Source organism: Hyaena hyaena, unplaced genomic scaffold (assembly GCF_003009895.1).
Source record: "Hyaena hyaena isolate Hyena2069 unplaced genomic scaffold, ASM300989v1 scaffold_24, whole genome shotgun sequence".
NCBI classification, from domain to species: domain Eukaryota; kingdom Metazoa; phylum Chordata; class Mammalia; order Carnivora; family Hyaenidae; genus Hyaena; species Hyaena hyaena.
The window spans coordinates 4,200,043-4,224,492 of NW_024080656.1; the positions used below are offsets into that span (position 1 = coordinate 4,200,043).

Below are 24,450 nucleotides of genomic sequence, written 5' to 3' on the forward strand. Positions count from 1 at the left end.
ATCATGCCACCACGGCCGCAGCTGGCAGAGCTCTGGAAAATGCTTCCGGGGGCTTCCTGCAGACAATCATCAGATCCCATCCCAAACCCAAAGTGATGCCACAAATAGCTGAGGATCTACCATAGATACAGCACTGTCCTCACACGCAGAGAAGACAAGGGGAGTGAAAGAGTTCAGGGTCAAAGTTCAGACAAAGTATGTAAAGAGTCCAAAATATAAAGAGCCATTTGGGACACAAGCTTCAGGAAGGGGATTTAAGAGCTACCCGGCTGCGTGCTACCATCTAGGGAACCAGGGAAGAGTCCTGGGAATGAGGGTAACTCCGCTACACCCTAAAGCCACAGCAGAGTTGCAGGAGGTGGTCGAAAGATGGATGTGCATTCCAGAGAGGGACAGCGGGCGCCACGGCATAGGGACCCAAAGGCCACAGTGTGTCTCTGAGTGAGGCGCTCACTTAGGCTAGTGTAAGATATCTGCTGTGGAGTAATACTACCAACAAAAACAACTATTATTAACCGTGAGTCAGGGGTACTAAAATTAAAGGCAGTGAAAGAAAATGTGGAGGACTCAAATGTCAGGGTGACCTTCTAGACTGGTGGGGGATGCCTGAAACATTCGCAGCAGGGATGCCATTAGATGAATATGGCTGAACGTAGGAGTCAAATTTGCAGGGAGAGAGACTGCAGGCCAGAGGTCAGGAGACAATGGCCACGGTCCAGATCCTGACAGCTAGAGCTAGAGCAGCTGAAGGCACGCGGGAGAAGGGCTAGGTGCAAACACAAATAAACAAGGATGCAATCTTATTAGCCAGTCCAGTCTCAACACAAGCACTAATATCTGCATGGAGAGAGTGGGGAGATCACCTCTAGCTATTGACTTCCTATTTTGGTGTTCACTGGGCACCAATCCACATTCCGCCAAAGAACAGCATCCTATCCTGAAAGAGGCCAGCTCTGAAAGGGAAAATAAGGATCCCAAGACAGAAAAAAAGAAAATCTAAGACTCCGATTTGGCATCTGAGCCTCAAAAATCGTTCAGAGCGCAGCCCTGTATGCTTTCAACCCTGGACTGGTGGTTCTGACCACACCTCATGACAAAACTATAAACTCTATAGAGAATTTCTTTTCCCCTAAAATATTTTCTCTCCTCCAGGGAACAGTGTGACCCTGTTCAGACCTTGTACTGACCCAGAATCCCCAGGTCATCTTAACTTTCTTGCCTCAGGTGACAACCTCAGCTGAGGTTAATGTTTCCTACCACTAAGACTGGCCACTAAAGAATGTCAGCTGAAGGCTACAACAAGCAAATCTTACTTCACAGTCAGGAGAAGGGAGGCACAAGGGGCGAGGGGAGAAAGGAGAGAATGGAAAGCACACCACATAAAACAAATGATGGTTATTTAATATACTGAACTAAGGGATCAACTACAGTGTAAAAAGCAGACAAAAAGCACAAAAGGGTGAGATGGTTCCAGTTCAAGGAACCGTCTTGTGCGCCCACCACAAAATGCAGCCACTCACCTTCGGTCCCACCAAGAAAAAGCACCATGCACAGCAGAGGCCTCTGGGGAAGGCTAGCATGTCCCTGGCACCCAGGAAGGGTAAAACAAGGATATTTTTCTCCTAGAGAGTTCTTACTAAGAAGTCAAGTGAAGGAGAAATGCTTCCTTTCAACTACTTGACAGCCCGGCCCTTGAAGCTCAAAGCCCCCTTGGAAAGCTCCGAAGAGGTACGAAGAATCACTCACGAAGACGGTGAATGATGAGCAGGTCCGCATACATAATTTTCTAAGTAAGTTTACTTCTTCCACCCTGAGAATGCTGAGAACTTTCAATATTTTAACCATTTTGAAAGATGAATTTCTTCAAAATATCTTAGATTGAACCACATAAAATTAGCATTTTTGTAGGTCAAAAAACAACAGATTCCTATGTTTCAATCATAGGACACGGCTTCCAACTTCTTCCACAGCAGGAATAGGCAATTTTTTTTCTCACCAGGACAGATCACAGATATCTTAGGCTCGGAGGGCAAAGAGGCAAAGTAGATTATATAGGTGCTCATATAACCATTTAAAAATATAAAAACCATTGTCAGGTCCTATAAAACCAGGCATGGGCTAGATTTGGCCCGTGGGCCAGTTTGCTGACCTCCGTCTTCTAGTGTACAAGGGTAAATTTTTTCCAATGTTCACTATGAAAACTCCTAATTTAAGGCAACGTAGTAATGCCGGTGGAGGATACTAAAGGATACGTGTACAAGCCCGTTTATCCCCTCGCCACGGGCTGTTATGGCCGGTGGTAGGTCTGAATCTCTCCTCTGTTTTCAGTTCTCCCTTCCGCTGCGGCTTCTAACAATCTGGCTTATTTTAGAAGCAATTGTCTGGGAGAGGGTTTGAGGGCAGTTCTAAGTTTTCTGTGAAGAAAAACAAGGAGATGTATACGGAAATGGGACTTGATATGAATAAACATAACTAGGAAAAGAATATGGGAGCAAAGGCACTCTGGGGAATTACCCCAAGCACACCCCTGATTTGAAGCCAAAATTCCAGAAGTCCAAAGGAAGCAACAAAAGCAAATAAATTATGTAAACAGCTGGCCCAAACCTAATCATCTAAATGGGGCAAAAAGTAAGTTGCAGACAAACTCTCCTTTATATAAATAGGAGAGATTATTAAAGGGGCGATAATAATTTTTCTCCTAAATTAATCTGGGATAGAGACAAACAGGAAAAGGCCACAGCGGTAGCCATTCCTGAAAGACTATAATTGGAAAAACAAGTTTTGTGAGACACCGAAAGTCATCACAGAGGGAATCCGGAATTTCCTCCTTTGGAGAATGCTAACGAATAAACAGTCAGGGACTCTCTCCTTAACGTGTATTCCACAATGAGGTACCCAGAGGACTTCTTCTGGGTTCCAGGAATTTTTTTATTTAAAAGAATTGTAAAAATCAATAGGAAATGATTTTAATTTATGGCACTGCTACCGTTTCGAATATTATATATTGTGATGATAAGGAAAACTTAAAAAAAGAAAAACACTATCTATGAGCAGACGCGTTGAAACAGAAGAAGGAGATTGCTGATACACACTTCTGACCTGATATGGCCACTGAGTTAGAAAAAGCCTAATTTAAATAACATGTTTCCTCATTCAATACTAAAAACGTACCCTAGAGCAATCCATCCTCCTGCATTTCTAAACAGTGTCATTTAAATGTTACAACCTTTACTGCAATCTTCTACCATGAAAGTTAAAGGAAAAAAGAAGAAGGACCAATCTCATACGTACATGAGCTGCCTGGGTGACAGTGAGCCTCCGGGTACCGTCTGCCCATAGCGACCAGTCAGCACATTAGCAGGGGCCTCGGCAGTTTCCAAGTACTCAGGAAAGACTGAGATGGTTAGCTGCGATGCGGGGGGAGACACACACACACACACACAAAGTAGAAACAAAACAGATTTAGGATAATGACTGCATTTTTTTTTTCATTAAAATGCTAATGATGACCACAAATTTCCAGTTAACCACATTTATGAATTATTCATATTCACATGTGAGATGAAGTCTCCCTGTCACTGCAGGCAGACACAGAGCTGATGGTTAGTAATGTGGTCCCTGTAATAAGTGTGACAAAAGTGCAGGTCACAGCAAGTCTACCCATCAGGGCTGGCCCTCACTGCCCTCTTCAGAAGACCAGGCAACCCCACCCCCATTTCGTTGGTGCTCCCCTCACTCTTCCTCGAAGTCAAGGAGCAACTCTAGCCTGGTTCTTTGTTTGTTGTGACATCTGGACTAATATCTTGTAAAAACTCTAAAAGCTTGAAAGAAAAAAAGAAATTTGCTGTACTGGGTAGAGAAGACATCTGATTTTTTAAGAAAACTTTCCATTCAAGTATTACATAAATACAGAAAGAATACACATCACATTAAGTAAACAGCTCAGTGAATTTTCCTAAACTGAACACACTAGCCTAAAACCTAGAACATTAGCCACACCCCATAAGCCCCCTTCATGTGCCTTCCTAAAGGCAACTAGTATGCAGATTACTTCTGCTCATTTTTGTAGACATCACATTGATTTGCTGTCATTATTAATTTCTTGTTTAAAAAACATACACTGAACACTCCTATATGCCAAGCACTGTACCAGGCACTGAAATCCATAACCCTCTGATGTTAGAAGAATATTAGAATTAGAGGAATAAAGACAAATCTAGTTGCAGCAAGGCTGTAGGTAAGAGCATTGGGATGCTGGAGGCAACAGATGAAATGACAATAATGCTGTAGATAAAATAGCCGGGAAGGCTCTTTACTGCGAATGGTTTGATGTGTAAACTGTTTGACAACCTAGATCTTGAAAAATCTTGGTTTCTTACTCATGCTACCCTCCAAAACTGAAATAGCCCAACCTTGTTTTAAGGTAAATAAACATATGCACATACACCAGTGCATACGTATCAGGATATAACTGCATACATCTGTGAGGTGAGCACATCGACAGTAGAACTTAGTAGGGTGAAAAAGCATCTGGTAAGTAACACACCCAGAAGAACGCTCTTCTTAAAATGACCTTTGGCTTGGGATGCCAACCTTCCCAAAGGTTTACATCAGTTTTATTCAGTGAACCCAGTATCAACCATCTCACAAGGGTTCAGAAGATGCTTCAATTCAAAGACCCCTTCTAGCATGAATAGGTAAATGAAAATGTAGAGTCAGACATTTGAGAATAAAGACAAGGAGAGGGGGCAGAGTTGGCCACGGTTCCTGCCTCGGAGATTGCCCCGCGTAACGCCCCTTCAGACAGCAACAATGTCATCCCATCTCCTGCCTACCTTCCACCTCAGGTTCTGGCAAATCCGGAAGTGGGGGAAGTGACTTAGTTCTTGGAAAGCACTCCAATAAATACAAAACAGCAAGGTTCATTAAAAAGTCTAATACAACAGAAAACACCTTGAAGACTAGATTTTGTGTTCTCCAGGCAGACTTTGTGATCTTAAAAGCTGTGAGGCTTCCAGAGCTTGTCTATTCTGTTATCATGAATAGCTCTAGGCATTCTTTGGAAGATGGCTGAATTTCAGAATTCTAGATAAACATGTCACCATGGTTGAAGTCAGCCAGGATGGACATGGTTCCAAAGCGATCAGAAACCTACCTACTAACTGGGCCGTCCCTCTTTGCATCCTCAGGGCATAGGATGCATAGCAAGCAGTCAACAAATACAGAATAAACTGACAAGCCAATATGTAAGTGAAGAGCTCTCACAACTAAGAGGTAAGGAGGCCAATTAAATGGTGAGAAGAGAAATGGTCTTTTCCTTCTTTTTTCAACCTAACTGACTCAAAGCCAAGCTGCAAATCAGACTCAACCGCATTTACTCTCCTCCTCACAGAAGAAAATCTTTATGAACTCATAAATAGTGTGTGTTAAGTAAGAGGATTCAGAAATAATGAAATTATGAAAAACAGGATGCCTCACAAATGGGAAAATAGGTAGGTGCGAACATGTTGAGCATACAAAGGAATAGAAATTGCCCACTTTACATCTGTCTGCCTTCTCTGTCATTCTTCTGTGTAATGGACAGGACGTTATTCCTCTAACAGCATGGTGCCTCTCCTCCCAGATGCTCATTCACACAGCAGCCTACTCAGGTTCAAGCCACTGGGGCAACAGACAGTAATGAGATAATCAAGCCTGGTTTCCTTGAAAATCCAGAAAATTCTCTCATTACAGGTCTATGTGTTTGTCCCTAATATATATTTATAGTATCTATCATTTCACTTTTTTTACAACACATAAGCTCTGCGGTATCACTGATCCTACCGAACACATTTTACACATTACACGGCAGCACATGGCCGTACTGTCTGGAAATAACTTTAATGATAAAATTTCCAAAAGTGAGGAAGTGTGGGTTGGTGCTATTTTTTGTTTTGTTTTGTTTGTTTGCTTTTTTTTTTTTTAGTAGGTATTATGGGACATTTTTCTGACTGTAAAAAAATAACTCAGTCCTGAAAACATCAAATCTGTTTCTGCCCAGCTGATCAGCAATACCCCAAAAAGGAAACCAATCTTTGAGACTACCATCCTTTTTCCTATTTTATGATTAAGAATACTAAGAAACCAAGAGGAACAATGCAGTATTCCCTTGAATGCAGGCCATCAAGGGGAGGAGTGGGATATTTATGCTAAACACAAAATGTTTAGTGTGCAACTTTTTAATTACTATATTTATGACACTATCCATAATATATTCACTAACACAAATGCTCTACAAGGCCATTAATCCCCAACGAATACATTAATGCTTCCCTCCTCTCCTACAAACCCTCATTATGCTGATGTGAGGCAAAAATGCCAAGAATTCTCTCCAAAATAAACATTTCATGTCAACAACCACTTGCTCCACTATCTCCCTTTTTAACTATTTTATGATATTGTAATATCTCTACTTAAGTATTGGCTGATGTTGACCTAAAAGACAAATTTGTAAACGAAATGTTTAATGAACCATTTTTTGATATGAAAACTGGTGGAAGCTACTTAAAAAATTGGTTATGCTCCTCAAAAATAACATATTCTATAACCCATTATAATTCTTTGCCTCACTATGCTGTTATAATACTCTACAATTTCTCCTTTTTAGAAACCACAATGAGTAAGAAGATATTGAGAATGATCAAGATTTTCATAACAGTTGAAGGACTGACTACCCATCTAAGTAATGAAAAGGGCTTAATTTCAACCGTACTGGATTAACTTTCTGTTCTAAAATGTAATGCCTTCTGTGAACATCCAGAATATAACTCATCTTTGGTGACATGGGATCAACAACATGAAAACACTGAAGGAAAGGAGGTGGCTCAGGGGATATTAGGCAGAGGGTGAGTCTCTACCACCACGACCAGAGCTGGCAGGGATGGAGTTCCTCCCAAAGCCAACAAGACACTCTGAGTAGCAAAAGTAAGAAATTGCTGAGGTTCAAACAGTGAGGAAAGCACAGGTATAAAAACACCCTGGAGAGCTCAAGGTGAAATCCAAGTTACAGATCCAGGTGTGGAGCCAAGCAGAGTCAGGATCCTAGTGGAAGATAAATCAGTGGAATAGAACAGGGTGCAAGACTGGCTTTGTGTGCGCTGCTGGTAAGCAGAACAGAGCTGCCTATAAAGGCCAGTGGAGACAAGCTCCGGAGGTACAGAAGGCTGTTTGCTCTTCTACTCAAAGGCCACTGACTGCTCTGCTCTAGGAGACAGTTTGTCTACCTTTCATAGTTTGATTACCTCCTCGCCCTCAAGAGGCAAGTCTCATTGAGGTCAGAGTAGGAGCCTTTCCCTTTCTTTCTCAAGTCAGCTATGATTTTGAAAACCAAATAAAATTTAGAAGAGAATGAAACTTAAAATACCAAACTCCAGATAAGGTGTGAAGGGCACAGTGCACAGACTCTCAACCCATACTTGGACAGCTGAGATGTCTTCTTTGTTTATTCCTTGGTTCTTACAGAATGCAAATAGTAGGGCTCATTTGAAGTCAGTTAGTACAAACACAGCCAGGACTAAAACATGCCATGGGGGTGATATCTATAAATTCACTGCTGTTATTTAATAAGGACTTCTTCTAGAGAGATCCAATAAGCCATGTATCCAGAAACACAACAGAATTCATTGCTCTGATGTGCAGCATCTGTGGGAATGTGGGAATAAACCCAAGGGTTGGATGAATGAGGGCTTTGACACTGGAGAATTAAGTGCTTGGGAACCAGTCAATTACCCTTCTATGCCTCATCTGTAAAATGGGTTAATGATACCTATCTTGTAAAGATGTGAATAAGAACAAAAGGCACAGCTCAGATGATATCAACAAATGTAAATTAAACCTTAATTAAGTGGAAGCACCGCACAGAAGCCCCTATGACATACAGATCTTTATTTAGAGCTGAGAAAGTCAGCTGCCTCGTGGTTTCCACCCAATTCTTGCCAACTCATACGATAAGATTCCTTCCTCAAATTATTTTAAGTAAAACTTTTGGTTTATAAAATGTTTTCAATTTAACTGCTTAAGTAAGAAGTATAAGTACTACTGCATTTTCAGATTAAAAAAAAAAAAAAACTAGAATGTAACACCCCCCACTATGATATTCTCAATATGTTTCTTTATGAACTTTTTCTCACCCAAATTAGTTCTTCTCTCTTTTTTCTATTTTTTTCTTCTTTGAATCTTTTTGGATCTTTTTGCTTTCTTTAAGTTGAGGCTTGCAGTAATAGTAACCAACACCTTTATGTTAGTTATAAGTTTATGAGGCACTTTCAAATACATTACTTTATTTCCCTCAAATTACTTCTAGTTGTTTCTCTTTAAGTTTCCCCTGCCCTACTTTCCACAACACAGGCAGAACTTTCTAAAATCAGCAAAGAAGCAATTTTTATCTTCCAACTGCCAACACATTAATACACAATACTTTGTAGAATTGTCTAAAGCAAGTTAGACTATATACAGTATATCTAAATCCTAACACATCCAATTCTTCTTGAGAACAATTTTTTTTCCTCCACAGTGACGATCTTTTGAAGTTAATATACATCAAGAATTGTGTAAATGTACTGACATCTTAAAATAAGACAGTTGAATCCCTTTAGGAATCATCAAAAATAATAAATGAAAAATAAAAGAAAGAAGAGGTGAAAAATGCAGAAAGAACAAAGTTCTTGTTTCAGCTTTCAGTAAAATTTTCATTATCTATCTTACCAGAGCTATTTTTCTACAAGCTCTGAATCAAATAATCTGCTTCTTAAATCTGTGAAAACCACAAGGGATGTGCCCATCTCATTAAAAAAGATGATCTTTTGAGTTATGATAATGAGAAAGAGCATCTATTTTTGGTTTTAAGGACAGAAGCGTTTCCTGCTTGTTGCTCAGAGGCAGTGACACGTCTAGTAAGCTTTAGCACAAAACAGATGCCTAGCGCTTTTACCTATCATGATGAAAACACGATCAAACAGAAGGTTTCCTCTCTGAACCTCTATATGCTCTCAGTCTTGACTTATCAACAAAGAACATGGGGTGCTTGAAACAGAAAAATATTTATTCTATTGTGAAAGTAAACATTATTTTGTTTTTTGAGAAAAGATTCTATAAACTCTAGATTAGGAATCAGATCAGATCCGTCTGTATTCATTCAAATCCTGTAGGACATGAAACCTTTAAAATCTGAATTAGCTTCCTCTCTGCTTTACAGTGATTGACTAGGTCCATAATAATTTTAGAGTAATCTTTGCTATACCTTAATAATATGTTAAACATTGTTTTAAAAAAATCACCTGCTACTGTTACAATGGAAGTACTATTTAAAGAAAATGTTGAGAGATTATATATGGTCCTGATTCTGCTGTGGTGTTTACATGTTCAATAATGTAGGCTTGGGCACATTATAAACCCTCCCACATTTTACAAGAGGGAGTGATTTTATCCTAGAAATGGAGAGGAGGTCATGATCTGATGTTGTTCTGTACACTCTAAAGATATAACTCATAAAAATGCAGTGTCCTGCACAAGACAAGTGAGACCACATAGAAAAGAATGTTTTTCTACCTTGGACAAATTCAAGTCAAACGTATGAAATCTAAGAAAGACTGAACCAAGTGAGATTAAGGCCCTGGAAAAGCCTTAGTAGAAGGTGGAAGTCATTTCTTTGTAATGCTGAAATTGTATGTTATTCTTGTGATTGGGTTTCAGGTCACACTTAGAATTTACACTTTAGAGATAACTAACCCTTTTTCCTGTTATGTACTCAAGTCAAGAAAGGGTGATACCTAGTTCATTTTGACAATGAGAGTAACCATTTTTGGATGAAACTGAAAAGTATAATAAATGGAATCCATCCTGGAATGACCAAATAAACTTTTCATTAATGGACCAGACAACCATGAATCCAAATTGAAAGGCCAAATCTCAAAAATTCACTAATAGGGACTTTCAGGTGTATGTGGTAGATTACAATCATGTGCTTAACTCTATTACCTATAAAACACCACTAAATGACACTTAGCAAGAGGCAGAGGTACACTCACAACAAGACGGAGAATGGAAGAGAAGAAACTTAATGGGAAAAAAAAATTGGAAAATAGAAATTAGATGGGCCAATAATGCGAAATTTGCAATGCAAGGACAGACAAAACTTAAATGTCTACAGACAGAGCTGTCAGGAAGAAGTAAGCCAATATGGGGGGTGGAACCTTAAGAAAGTGCAGATTTAGGCATAGTTGCGTCAAAAGTCCAGGCTGGGTGGAGAGGGCAGGGTGGAGGGGCCACTGAAAACCAGAGGACTGCTTGCAAGACGTTTTAAGGAGCAAACTTCCAGATCCTTCCTCCGCCATGAAGCCTGTTGACTATCTCTCCCCCCATTTCAGGTTTGCTCTTTGCAAAGGTTAAACCCGAGAAGGACTGGACTCAAACATACTTTCTCCAGACTTTTCTGGAGAAAATAACCGGCCCTAGAAAAGAGATCTACTGTCACTAAGACTATGGGACTTCTGTAAAGAAAAAGTCATCCAATAGTAAGGCCGCCACTTGACGAGAGAGTGAGAGAGAGAGAGAGAGAGAGAGAGAGCGCGCGAGCTTGTCAACTTGTTCATGCAGAGAGCTTCCAGTAAGTTTTCAGTGTCTCCACATGTATTGAATGGACAGTAAACAATCACCAGACATGTGATGAAGAGTCAGACATGACAAAAAGAAACTTTAAAAGGAAAGAGAGTCAATCCTGCAAGCTTTGGAAATTTCATATATACATTATTAACTCCAAGGGATGAAAGATATTGCATCCATAAAGCAAAAAAGAATAGGATGCTATAAAAATAGAAATATTGAGAGAACAGGAAAGAATTCTTAAAGATTAGTATTATGATCACAGATATAAAAAATCCATAGAATGGTTAGAAAATAATAAAGGTAAATGTTCCCCAAGAGTAGAAGAAAAAATATAAAAACAAGAGGTCAAAAAAATGTTTTTAACAATAAACTGAAGGAAAAATACAAAAGTCTCAGCATTTGATAAATAAGAGTTCCAGAAAGGAAAGAAAACAAAAAACAATGGGAAGAAAATTACCTTCCACCACCACCCACAAAATCTTCACAATAAATGAAAAAAGTTACAAACGCAGGCACATTATGATGGATTCTCAGAATATTAGGAGATTAAAAGAAAAAACTCTAATAAAACCTTCCTCCTTCCCTTCAAAAAAGTCACATATAAAATAATCAGAATCAAAAAAGCATACAACAATTCAATAATAAAATTGGAAGCAGATGAAATGGAATGAGGCCTCCGAAACTCTCAGGGAAAATAATTTCCAACTTTAAATTCTTTATCAACTGTGTGTGAGGAAAGACTAAATGATATTTTCACACATGCTGGATCTCAAAAAAAAACAACAAACAAACATCATACACACTCTTTCTCAAGAAGCAACTGGGCAATGTGTCTCCCCCAAAGAGAGACAAAAGCAAGAGAGATGCCACCTATCCAGGTCAATCGAGAATTCCCAACATGATAGTAAAGGAAAATTCCAGGTCAACAGCTGTGTATAAAGTCTCCAGAGTAAACAGTTCAGAATGGAGCACGCAAGCAGAAGGTTCTGGGAAAAAAATGTCACACACACATATGTGCACGTATAAGAAGCAAGAGACCTTATTTGTTGTGTTTGATCTTATTTGAGGATTTGGGGATGAATATGTGAATCAGGAACTTCAGCATGCTACACAAGAAAGAATATAAAATCATAGTACATTGAATAGTTTAGCTATAAAATATATTTACAGTGAAAACAACCTGAGATATGACTATCTTAGGAGTGAAGGAGAATAAAACAGAGCTAACTCCTTTAAAAACAAAACAAAAAATCCCAGAGCTAACTCCTTAACTTCCTTCATAGGAATTCAATGTTTAATGTGGAAAATTGGAAAAAAAAAGAAATATTAATATAAACATATTAATTAACAATATGGAAGTAAATATAAGAAAAAGAGCTATGGGTACCTGGGTGGCTTAATCAGTTAAGCATCTGACTTCAGCTCAGGTCACGATCCTGTGGTTTGTGAGTTCAAGCCCACATCAGGCTCTGTGCTGACAGCTCAGAGCCTGGAGAATGCTTGAATTCTGTGTCTCCTTCTCTCTCTGCCCCTCCCCTGCTCGCACTCTCTCTCTCTCCCAAAATAAATAAAAATTATTTAAAAATTTTAAAAAAAAGAAAAAGAGCTAACGAATGAAAAGTAATTGCCTCTCAGAAAAGGAAAATGACAATGCAAATAAACAGGCAGGAATTTATAAGCCATATATATTTCATTATATATAATATATATAATTGTAAATAAAAATAAATTTTAAAAATGGTAGAAATTGATCAATAAATATATAAACCAGCCAACCATATAAGACAAACTGATAATGTGAAATTTCATTCTATATACAATTAGAAAACTGATAAATCTAAATCTGTTCCTCCTAGTTAATCAAACTGTTAAAATTCAATTTAATGCATTTTATGTTTAAGTAGCAAGAAATGCACAGGGAGGTCGAATACGCCTAAATCCTAAGTCATGTCTCTAGCTTTATTTAGCACATAATGAAAGCCTCCCTGGACACCAGCGCACAGCCATCTTTGTTTTCACCAAGTTCATTAACTGCGGCTGCAGATGGACACATGTGTTCACCATTCCCCTTCTACCTGAGTCCCTACTGTGGCTTCTTACAGAGAAGGTTTGTTCTTATTGAGGAGTATAGGACAGAGAATATCCAGTACCTGAACCTCCTTCATGTATTTGTGGAAGTCCTCATCATGTAAGTATTGATGAGAGCCAGACCTTTCAACATAAAGGCAAAAACAGCTGGACACTCACCTTCCCAGACTCCCTTGCAGCTAAGGCATGGGCACACAACTTAGCCGTAGCCCCTGGATCTAAAGCTGGAGACACAAAGGCAGGAGCAGAAGGAAGTTACCATGGGTAAGGGCAATGGCAACAACATCTAGTGCCAGAGGTAGTAACAGCTGAGGTGACACAGTTGGTCCCACTGTTGTGGTCAGGATGAACCAGCACGGTCCTGTGTTCGACAACAGAGTCCAGCTACCCTGCGTAGAACTAATCATATCATATGACCTTGGCTATGAATTTGGCTGCACGGTCTCTAATCGTCCCTGCCTTTTTTCCAACTTCCAGCAGTTCCAGAAACTACCCAATATCTTCTCAATAAATTCCTTCTCTGGTTAAATCATTCACCCAGTCTCCACTGCTTCTAAGAACCCTGCCTCATATACTCTCTCAGAATACACAGGAAGACACAGTTAACTGTCTACTGAAGTTAAGAATGAAATATATTAATGCTCCATATGATACCGAAGCAGAACCAAGGATATTTTTCCACAGGGAAACATGGGGGAAGGTGAGGTCTTAAGGTACAAATACAATTAATAATGCTGCTAGAATGTTATGGGTTAAAGAAGTTCAAAAGGGCTCATCAATTCTTTGAATTGTTTACTCTCATTAGGAAACACATTTCTAGTTCAAAACCACTAGCTGACTTTGTAATCAGTTTGTGAATTGGGAGTTGCCACTATTTACATCTGGCAAAAGACTCACACTCACGATTCTTACTGTTGTGAGTGGGCAGAAGAGCAGTGGGTGAGGAAGAACAATTTTCTTTGTCTTTCTGCCTGCAACACAGTTTTCTGAGAGATGAAGTCGTCTGAGAGGCAGCGGTCAAGCGCGGAACATGAATATGGAAATGCAAAGCAAGGCAGCCGAAGGTTTATATTCCACTGTAGAAACATCGATATCACCGAGAAGCCGCATTCATCAGTTCAGCGAACAGTATCACGTTTAGCTCCAAGTCGGAGAGCGCTGAACCCGAGGCAATTTATCTGCACATGTCTCAGGCTAACCACACAAATTCTGCAGACGGAGCTAAAAGTTAAGATAGACAGCACAGAACAAACTGTTGATGTGACCAAAAGGGCTTCCTAAAGAGTCCAATGCAGTAATGACGTTGCTAGAAATGGGGGTGCAAAGAAAGAAAGCTTCTCTCTGTGGTAGCTATTGTTTCTGGAAACTGAGGAAGTCTTTCATGACAAAGTAGAGCTACAGTTAGAGTCATGACACAATACAACTATGGTTTTTGTTAGTTGCACAGTACAAGATTATACACACCCTGCAAAGAAGGCTGACAAAATAAATGCAATGCCTGAGGTGTGCATATAATTTCCCTGCCTGAGGCGCTATTTCATAAAGACTTGCCAAGGGATCAATTCCTCAGTCACAGAAGTCAGGCTATAAATCACCTTGGAAGAAATTAATTGTATTTAGGTTGGTGATGTGAATACTGCCTCAAATTCTATCACCTGCCAAAACATCTTTTCCATATATTCCTCTGTGCAGTCAGTTCCTATGAAATATCTAATGACCTCTAAAACAAGAGTTTCATTCCACAGTTGTCCAAGTGAATTATACTGCGCTCAGTGTTTTGAAAAGCTGAGATAAATTTATCTCACTTAATCCCGGATACAGTGCCCCCACCTTGTTTCATCTGGGGATCGCAATGGACAGTGATTCCACACAGCAATGTGTGTGTGTTATCAAAGTAAATGCATAACCTAATCACCACAGCGCTGTAAGGAACAAGGCAGAGTACACCATTTAGGTTTCAGAAATGAAAAGAGAAAAGAAATCAGTCCCAAGATTTCCCAAGAAATGTCTCAAAAGCCATTTCCAGGGCTACCTTTTTGAAAAATTTTAAAATAAGGGCCAGATTTTTTAGTGCACAAGTGTAAAGGAGGCAAATTCATAGCTACCTAATGAAACTCAAAATGGTGGAGCCATAAAAGGCTATTTCCAAAACAGATTCATTGTATCCAAAGCCTGACTTAATACTTAGGTATACAGAAGGATCTCTTTGTTCTTCCTCCCTCTGCAATGGCTTAAGAGATCATCCAGGAATTTACGCAGAAGGGTTTTATTTTGTCTGTGTAGGTTCTAGCTCCATCCATTATATGTTTCTATTTTTACTCGAAGAATCTCCATTGGATTATACAATCTCACAAATACCTTCTTAGTTTGAATTTGTTTTTGCTAAATAAATGACAAGATGTAATTAAAATAGCACTGATTTCACCAATATCGCAGAATGTAAACTGATAGCTAATGAAGTTTTCTAAGGCAAGTATAAAATGGTGGAAAAAGTAACTAAAGGCATGTCAAATGAACCACCAATCCTTCAACACTCACTATAAACACAGCAGTTTTTAACAGGTGTGGAACAGAAGTGAGGCATGTGACACAGTCACTGGCAACCAGGAGCTAATAAGCCTAATCAAGCAACAGGACGTATGGAACTACGAACCAACACTGGACCAGAGACCTCCTGGAAAGATTTAGATTTTAAGGAAAAGAAGTTGGATAAGTCAGATGGACCCATATTCTGTCAGATTATTAAGTCTATTTATTATACACATTATTAAGAATTTTAAGTGACATGAATATGTCCACACCTCTCATATCATAAAGGATACCAATCAACAATGCTGTCAAAGCCAATTTCATGCAACTAAGGCAACTTATCACATCTTGCCAACATAGCTCATCATATTGCAGTATTTATTTTTGATCAGCCTGAGTCTCCCACTAAACTATGAGATATTACAGGTCAGAGAGGTATCCTGAACTTTTAATACTTAGTTCTTGGCACCTACTGAACGCATAATAACCCATCATATTGGTTGATGAGTAGCTGTTTATTTGATAATTTATCTGAATACAAAGATTGATTCTGTTTATTTTTTAAAATTTTTTACAAATGCTTATTTATTTTTGAGAGACAGAGTATGAGCGGGAGAGAGGCAGAGAGAGAGGGAGACACAGAATCCGAAGCAAGCTGCAGGCTCTGAGCTGTCAGCACAGAGCCCGAAGCAGCGCTCAAACCCATGAACCATGAGATCATGACCTGAGCTGAAGTCAGACCAAAGATTGATTCTTGACTACAAAATAGTTCAGGAGGCTTCTACAAAGTTACATTTCATTAAGAAACTGGTGAGAAATTAATAATCAAAAAGTATGTTAGAGATATTCATTGAAGCATTATTCATTATAGGAAAAATAACATTCCGAATGTTCAATAATTACGTAAAGTGTTGTTCTATTATGGTCAACAACTCAACAGATTATGGAGTTGTTAAAAATGACAAATATAAAGGCCTACAACAGAGGAAAATCAAAATATACCACAAATAAAAAACATTTTAATGGTGGAAGGCTGAAAAATTTTCCTTTAGGATCACAGGGGTGCCCACTTTTGCCACTTCTGTTCAACATAGTACTGGCAGTCCTGACCAGAGCAATTAGGCAAGAAAAGAAATAGAAAGCATCCAAATTGCAAAGGAATCAATAAAAATATCTCCACTCACAGATGACATGAAAACCCATCACAGATACAGAATACCCTAAAGAGTCTACAAAAAAACAGTTCAAATAAGTGAATTCAGCAAAGTCATAAGATGGAAAATCAACACACAAACATCATTTGTGTTTCCATACACTAACAGTGAGCAATACAAAATGGAAATTAAGACAACAATTCTATTTATATTAGCATCAAAGGGAATAAAATACTTAGGATAAACTTAACCAAGGCAAAAGATGTTAAACACTGAATGTAGTTCTGAAAGAAATTAAACTAGAGTCAAATAAATAGAAAGACATCTGCGTTCATACAATGGAAGACTTAAAACTGTCAAGATATCAATAATGCCCAAAGTGATACAGATTCGATGCAATCCTTATCAAAACCCTAATGACATTTTTGCAGAAATAAAAATCTGTATATATTCTCTCTTGTAATAAACTATAAGGATGAATCACTACAAGTTACCAACAAATGCTTATAATTAAACTATGAAGTAATATTTTAAACATCACACATTGGAATCTACCATTAGGATACTCAGAGGATCCAACATTTAAAATAGAGCGGCATCAGGGCGCCTGGGTGGCTCAGTCAGTTAAGCGTCCGATGTCAGCTCAGGTGATGATCTCACAGTTCATGAGTTCCAGCCCCACATTGGGCTCTGTTGCTGACAGCTCAGAGCCTACATTCTGTGTCTCCCCTTCTCTCCGCCCCTTTCCTGCTCATGCTCGGTCTCCCTCCATCTCTCTATAATCAATAAGTGTTAAAATTTTTTGTATTAAAATAGAGTGGCATAGGGTTACTAGAGGGAAGGTGGGGGGTTAGGTTAAACTGGTGATGGGTATTAAGGAGGGCACTTCTTGTGATTAGCACTGGGTGTTGTATGGAAGTGATAAATCAATAAATTCTACACCTGAAACTAATATTACACTGTATGCTAACTGGAATTTAAATAAATATTTGAAAAAAATAAAGTACTTATTTCAAAATGAAAAAGAAGAGAGTGGTGTCATCGCCAATACTTAGGCTGACAATGGACCAAATTCATGACTTTTTGCATGATGCGATCACAGAGGAGACTTGGTAAGTCTGTCCCATCAGAAAAGAAATCTGCCACTTCACTTGAAAAGCACACCAACATGATATCAAATGATGGGAGGAAGAGCCTTCTCTAGCAACAGATGCCTGGGTCTCCACAAAACAGCCACAGCCACAAACCAGAGCGATGTTAAGAATGGTAACTACTATCATCAGATACTAACAGGCTGAATCCGTTCAAATATTGTACTGTGTACTTTTAGGAGTTATTACAGATTCATAGAATTTCAGGTTGATAGTTAAAAGTCATTAACACACATGAAAAACATTTTATGGATAAGGAAACCCCAGGAAGAGCTGCCTATGTACCTCAAGGTCATATAATAACTAGCAGGTGACAAAACTAAGACTAAAACCTAGACTGCCTAGGTTTCTCCATCTTCCCTGATGAAACTCCTGTGCTTAAGGTTGGAAGTACCACCTTAGTCTGCTGGCAGGAAAGGTTTCTATGCAAAACAATTGTTTCCCAGTTTTATTGAGACAGAACTGACATATGGCATTGTATTAGTCTAGGGTATACAACATAATGGTTTTATATATGAATGTATCACAAAATGGTCACCACAGTAAGTTAACCATCTATCCGTCTAGCCACCACAGTTACAAATTCTTTCCACACAGTTACAAATTCTTTCCTTGTGATGAGAACTTTTAAGATCTATTATCTTACCAACTTTCAAACATACAACAAGTATTGTTAAGTATAGTCACCAAACTGTACATTACATCTCCAGAACTTATTTATCTTGTAATTGAAAGTTGGTACCTTCTGATCACCTTCACCCATTTCCCCCACCCCCTAACCTATAGCAACCTCAGGCAACCACCATTATCTCTGTTTCTATAAGTTTGTGGGGTTTTTTTATTCCATATATAAGTAATATCATATGGTGTTTGTCTTTCTCTGCCTGACTTACGTGGCCGTCAAGGTTCATTGTTATAAATGGCAGAATTTCCTTCTTTTTTATGGCTGAATAATATTCTATCATGTATACATCATGGTTTCTTTATCCATTCAGCCACTGATGGACACTTAGGCTGCTTCTATGTCTTGGCTATTGTAAATAATAAACTCAATGAACACGAGGGTGCAGATATCTCTTCTAGATAGTGATTTCATTTCCTTCAAATATATACCCACAAATGGAGCTCCTTGATCATATGGTAGTTCTATTTTTAATTATTTAAGGAACCTCCATACTGTTTTCCACAGTGGCTACACCACTATTAATTACATTATAAACTAATGTACATTTTTTTTAAACTAATGTACATTAATTTACATTCTCACCAACAGTGCATAAGGATCCCTTTTCTCCACATCCTCACCAACACTTGCTATCTCTTGCCCTTTTAACAATATCAATGTCTCACATTCTAAAACACGTGAAGTAATCACAAAACAATTTCTTGATGACTCTCAACTACATCAGTTTATGTAAACCAACTCACCCCTACTCTAGGAAAGGAACCTCCTAGGATTGATTATATGGAAGATACTGGAATTTTAGTAGCTGGTTATCACCATCCCATCCATAGGGAAATGAGTTAAGTCTGCCCTCTGCAAGAGAGTTCCCAACATTAATTATCCTGGGAAAAACCAGAGCCTGAGATAAGAAATGGGAATGAGCAAGGAAACACTTGGCAGAAGGAACATGGAAACCCTCCCTCTTCCAGGGCCTCAATCTCTTTGAGGCCCAGACCCTACATTCAGATGTGCTGACAGTCATTTCTGAGAATGAGAAGTGCTGGTCTACACAGACAGATAGCCTTGTAGAAGGCCTGGTAAGGCTGTATCTAGGCCCACCATGTCTGGCAGCCAATTTCATGGGACTCTCTAGGTTTTGTCAAAAGTCATAAATTCAGGGGCACCTGGGTGGTTCAGTCAGCTAAGCATCTAACTTCGGCTTAGGTCATGATCTTGCGGTTCGTGGGTTCAAGCCCTGCGTGGGGCTCTGTGCTGCCAGCTCAGAGCCTGGAGCCTATTTCAGAGTCTGTGTCTCCCTCTCTCTCTGACACTCCCCTGCTCACGCTGTCTCTCTCTCTCTCTCCTAGAAATAAATAAAAATATTAAAAAAAAAAAAAAAAAGACAGGGATCCAGGCATGAACGCTAGGCATACCATTCAAATGAAGATGGTATCCTTTCTTGACCAGGGGAGCTCAGAAGAGAGGGCATTAATTTATAACTAGGAAACATAATGTGTTTCCTTGCAAATCATCACAGATTAAACATGGATTTCTCAATACCAACCACACATACTAATATTCAATGGCTGAGCACTGTGACGACCATCCAGAATGTTTCCAGTCAGCATCCATTCTGACTGGCCAGACACTGAGTGTTAACGAGTCTGAGTCACACCCTTCCAACAATAACCTGTCTATCCAACCTCAGTATCTGCTATTGATTCCTCAGCCTGGAAGAAAACTAGTTTTGTGTAATATGCTTACAGTTTGCCCCAGATTCAGGAACGAATGAACATCCTATTAATAAACCCTAAGTAATAATCATTAGTCCCATTTTATAGGCTAGAAAATTGAGGCTCAGCCACACCCACAATAGCCAGTTCACCCACGGATAGCCAGCGGCAGAGTCAGAATTTAATTCCCAAACAATTGAGTTTTAGAATTATAGAGAAACAATCGCTCTACTCCAGAAAGTTACCCTCCTACAAAAGATACCGTTGCAGTGACAAGAAATTATGGGACTTGGTGGCAAAGGCATCACTGTCTCGTAAACTATTAATATGGAAAAGAGGCTGGCCATCGCATGACTTTAATCCTCCACCCAATTCTCATACCGCAACCATCGTGAAGCATTACCTGAGTATCTAAAGCTTCTACATATATCTCTATGACAGAATGTTAGTCTGTTTCTTTGGAGCCAGGTATATGAACTATAAAACCAATTTAATCCTATTTATCAAGAGAAAAACCTCAAAATACATTCCATTAAAGCCTTGGGAGTCCCTATGCAAATGTCTCATTTGATTAAAATATTACCACCATTTTCAACAAAAGATACAATTTAACAGTAGATTTAAGGGGGGGAAATATGAATTTCACTATTTTCCCTCCAGCCATTTCTTTAAACCTCTGACAAATCCTCTGTTCTAAATGATTTCTTTTACTTTCTACTTAGAGAACAAATGAAAATGCATCTGAATGAAATTACCCCTGCGGTGGAAACAGTGAACCGCTAAATCAAAACAAGTGATGATGACAAGATTGTTTCCAATGAGGCCAGATTCCCTAAACACGACGCATCACCATGATAACCTTTAGATGCCCTTTCTCACATGGCTATGCCAACCATTAGTCGTAATTAAAGTTCATTTTGTCAAAATCAGGTTATTTCGCTCAGCATCTGATTCTTTTCAGTAACTGCTCATTGGCTCTTCTACTTATTATAAGAGATCAGACACTAATCTAACATGTAATTTTCCTGGTACTACATCTACATTAGATGAATTCATCAAAGTAGTCTGAAGGCTGTAAGATTTCCTTTTTTTCTTTTTTAAGAGAATTTAATTTTTTTTTTTTATTTTGAGAGTAAGAGTGCATGTAAGCAGAGGAGGGGCAAAGAGAGAGAGAGAGAGAGAGAGAAAATCTCAAACAGGCTCTGCACTGTCAGCACAGGGCCCAAAGTGGGACTTAAACTCACTAACCATAAAATCATGACCTGAGCCTCGATCAAGAGTCAGACACTCGACTAACTGAGCCACCCAGATGCCCCAAGGCTGTAAGTTTCTGTTTAAAGACACAGAATGTCACCAATTTCCCTCAGTTGGGTAGCCATTTATTTTCTCATTCAAACCAGGACACATGACATTGAAAGGGGGCATTACCAAAAGAGTAACAGGAAACAGGGAGATTCAGGGCTGTCCCAACACCCTGACACATAGGGTCATTCAACTTACTAAAGAACCAAACATCATACTTAAGAACCTAAAATCTTAAAAACTGAAATCAAGATCATGGCAGGAAAGGGGGCATAAGAGGGCTTATGTGTGAAAAGGTCAGGAAGTGCCAAATAAGATGAAAAGAAGTCTTTCTCAAGCACCCAACCCTAACAGCATTTCCAGATTCCCTAAGCATAGCTCCTCGCACCGTGACTATTAAACAGTTTGTACAAGTGGATTAAGTCCATCCCATGCCATGTGCTCTCCTTGCTTATTTCTTGGTTTATTTTATTGCTGTCACCCTTCTCCTTGATATTACCTTAACTTATGCCCCTTCCTATGAGGCTCCTGTACCCTCTCCTATTTTATCTTCTATCACTGAGCCAATCAACCAGAGTTACTGGGTATTTCCCACATAGGAGGTACTGTGCTAAGTACCTCCTACATAAAACAAGGAATCTAAAGCTGAATTAGATACAGTCCTTGCCAGGTAACTGTTCAAATTTCTGTTTGCAACACTTTGTTTAAAACTCAATACAGTTTCACTCCAACTTCCGTTTCTGCATATCCTAAGCAGCTCAAGCAAGGAGTAGAATTCCAAAGTAGTCTAGGGAAGCCACCTCCCTGTTCATTTGCAGATAATTTAGTATATGCACTAATGTAAAAGAGTAATAAACTTTTCTCGTCAGGTGTCAAAATGTCTACATCTTAAAAAAACTTTACAAAGTCTCCCCAGCCAAGACACTCTTGTATCCCTATTTCTGCCATAAAACTGGTGACAGATTGATTATGTTTTGCTTACCAGTGACTTTCCAGCAACTTTTAGAGTTTCTAGCACAAAACAGGTACTCAATAAACATCTAGGGAGTCAATGAAGGAATACCATGTTTAACTACTTTTTTCCTGATTCCAATTCCTTACCATTTTCGCTCCATTTATTATCTCCTCTTGAACAGTAGCCCCACTGGAGTAACAGGTTTGAGATCAGCCCAAATCCCCAGATCAGATTCCCAGCCACTTAATACCAATGTAACCCTGAGCAAGGTTTCTAATCATTCTCTATGCCCTATTTTTCTTATGTATAAAATAGTACTAATCGTTCTATATACCTTATTTTTCTTACCTATTAAATAGAGATAGCACCATCCAGTTTGCAAGGTTTTTGTGGTACTTGTGAGATTTGGAAAACAATTTACGTAAAGAGCTCAGCCAGAACCTGAGAAATGTGTACTGAATGAAAGAATATATATTGCCATTCCATTCTGTGGCTCCAAATCAAAATGTAACCATCAAAATCTAATTTGCCGAAGCTGATCTTCAAACAATAGATACTCATCAAGACAACTGGAGTCTGTCTGCTGTTGAACATCAAAGGAGGAGTTTAACATCTGCTTTTAAATGCAGAAAAACAACAATTAGTTCACAAGTATAAGGGAAAGGTATACAATCCGATTTTATCTTCCCTACCAAAGTATCCAAGTATTAAGGGCTTACCAGCTTATAGCAGGAGTCATACAGTGGGGGAAGGTAACCCAGGATATGATTTTTAAATTCAACATTTATTGATAACTCAAACTTTCCCTTGTCAAAAATGTACAGGCAAAGTTTGCCGTTACTTTTCTTTTTATGTTTATTTTTGAGAGAGAGAGAGAGAGAGAGAGAGAGAGATCGAGCATGAGCAGGAGAGAGGCAGAGAGAGAGGTAGACACAGAATCTGAAGCAGCTTGCAGGCTCTGAGCTGTCAGCACAGAGCACGACGCGGGGCATGAATCCACCAGCCACGAGACCATGACCTGAGCCAAAGTAGGACGCTTAACCAACTGAGCCACCCTGGAGCCCTTGCCCTTACTTTATTTTTTTTCACTTTTTTAATGTTTTATTTATTTCTGAGAGACAGAGAGAGACGGTGTGAGCAGGGGAGGGTCAGAGAGAGAGGGAGATACAGAATCTGAAACAGGCTCCAGGCTCTGAACTAGCTGTTAGCACAGAGCCCTACACGGGGCTCGAACCCACGAACTGTGAGATCACGACCTGAGCCAGTCTGACGCCCAACCAACTGAGCCACGCAGGTGCCCCCCTGCCCCCACCCCACCGCCTTACTTTAAAGTGCAAAACAAAGCAGTCAAAACCACAAGAACAAGAATGGGTCTGAAGAGTATTTTTATCCAACGTGATTGCTCTTCCAGCTATCTCAAACATAAAATCTCGAAGGAGAATAACATCACGAGTCTTTGTGCAACTTCGCATCCGTGAAAGAAAACCGACTCTGTGACAGACAGGCACACGCTTGTTTTCGCTGCACAGCAATGCTTTGAGACCAGTTCTGCCGCTATTTCACTTCCCCTTGGGCTAAACAGTGGCCCCTGGGAATAAGAAGCCTCCCCTGTGCTCTATTTCCAGCACACCTGAACTTCTAGCCTACGAGGCCATGAGAGCTATTTACAGACCTTTCCTTCCTCTTTTCCAGTAAGGGTGGCAGAAACGAGCTATGAAACTTCCCTGGGGTTTGGTTTCCTTTCTCCCAGCTCGCTTATGCTGCTCTCCTGGAAGATGGAAGAAACTCCAGGGTTTTCCAAAGCCCAGAGGCAATGCTGATCTCAAACAGCATTTTCCTTTTTTTAAAAAGCCATCATTTCCTACTCTGGTAGGGCATACAGAGCATAAAGCAACGCCCCAAATCCCTCCTTAGAGTTCACAAAAGCAGATGTAGTTACAAGAACGTGAACTCTGATTTAAAAACACCAAAGGGTCATCCTGGGGTAGACATGGGCTGTAACACTGAAATGTCAAGTTCCATCACATAAGCTCACAATTTTGGCCTTTAAAGAATATCTGAGCAAAAGGGGCTCTTGTCCGAATGTAAATAGTTTTCCCGCTACATTCCCAATGAACCAGGCACATGAAACTATTACCATAGCCTTGTTTCTTAGCTATCTTCCTTTATAGACGCTTGCTCGCCAAGGGCCACAGAGTTCATAAACCAAGAAAGTAGGATGCAAATATAGGCA

General features: G+C 39.4%; 1 protein-coding gene across 9 annotated transcripts in view; it reads right to left on the bottom strand.

The window, feature by feature from the left end:
- Nucleotides 1–24,450, bottom strand: part of APBB2 (amyloid beta precursor protein binding family B member 2) — a 379,646-nt gene that overhangs the window by 235,125 nt on the left and 120,071 nt on the right. For 8 of the 9 annotated variants that reach the window (XM_039227003.1, XM_039227011.1, XM_039227007.1 and 5 more), the window contains one exon: nucleotides 3,292–3,407. The exons of the other annotated variant lie outside the window; for it this stretch is intronic. The gene's annotated coding sequence lies outside the window, so the exon portion shown is untranslated. The remainder of the gene's footprint in view (nucleotides 1–3,291; nucleotides 3,408–24,450) is intronic. 9 annotated transcript variants of the gene reach the window in all.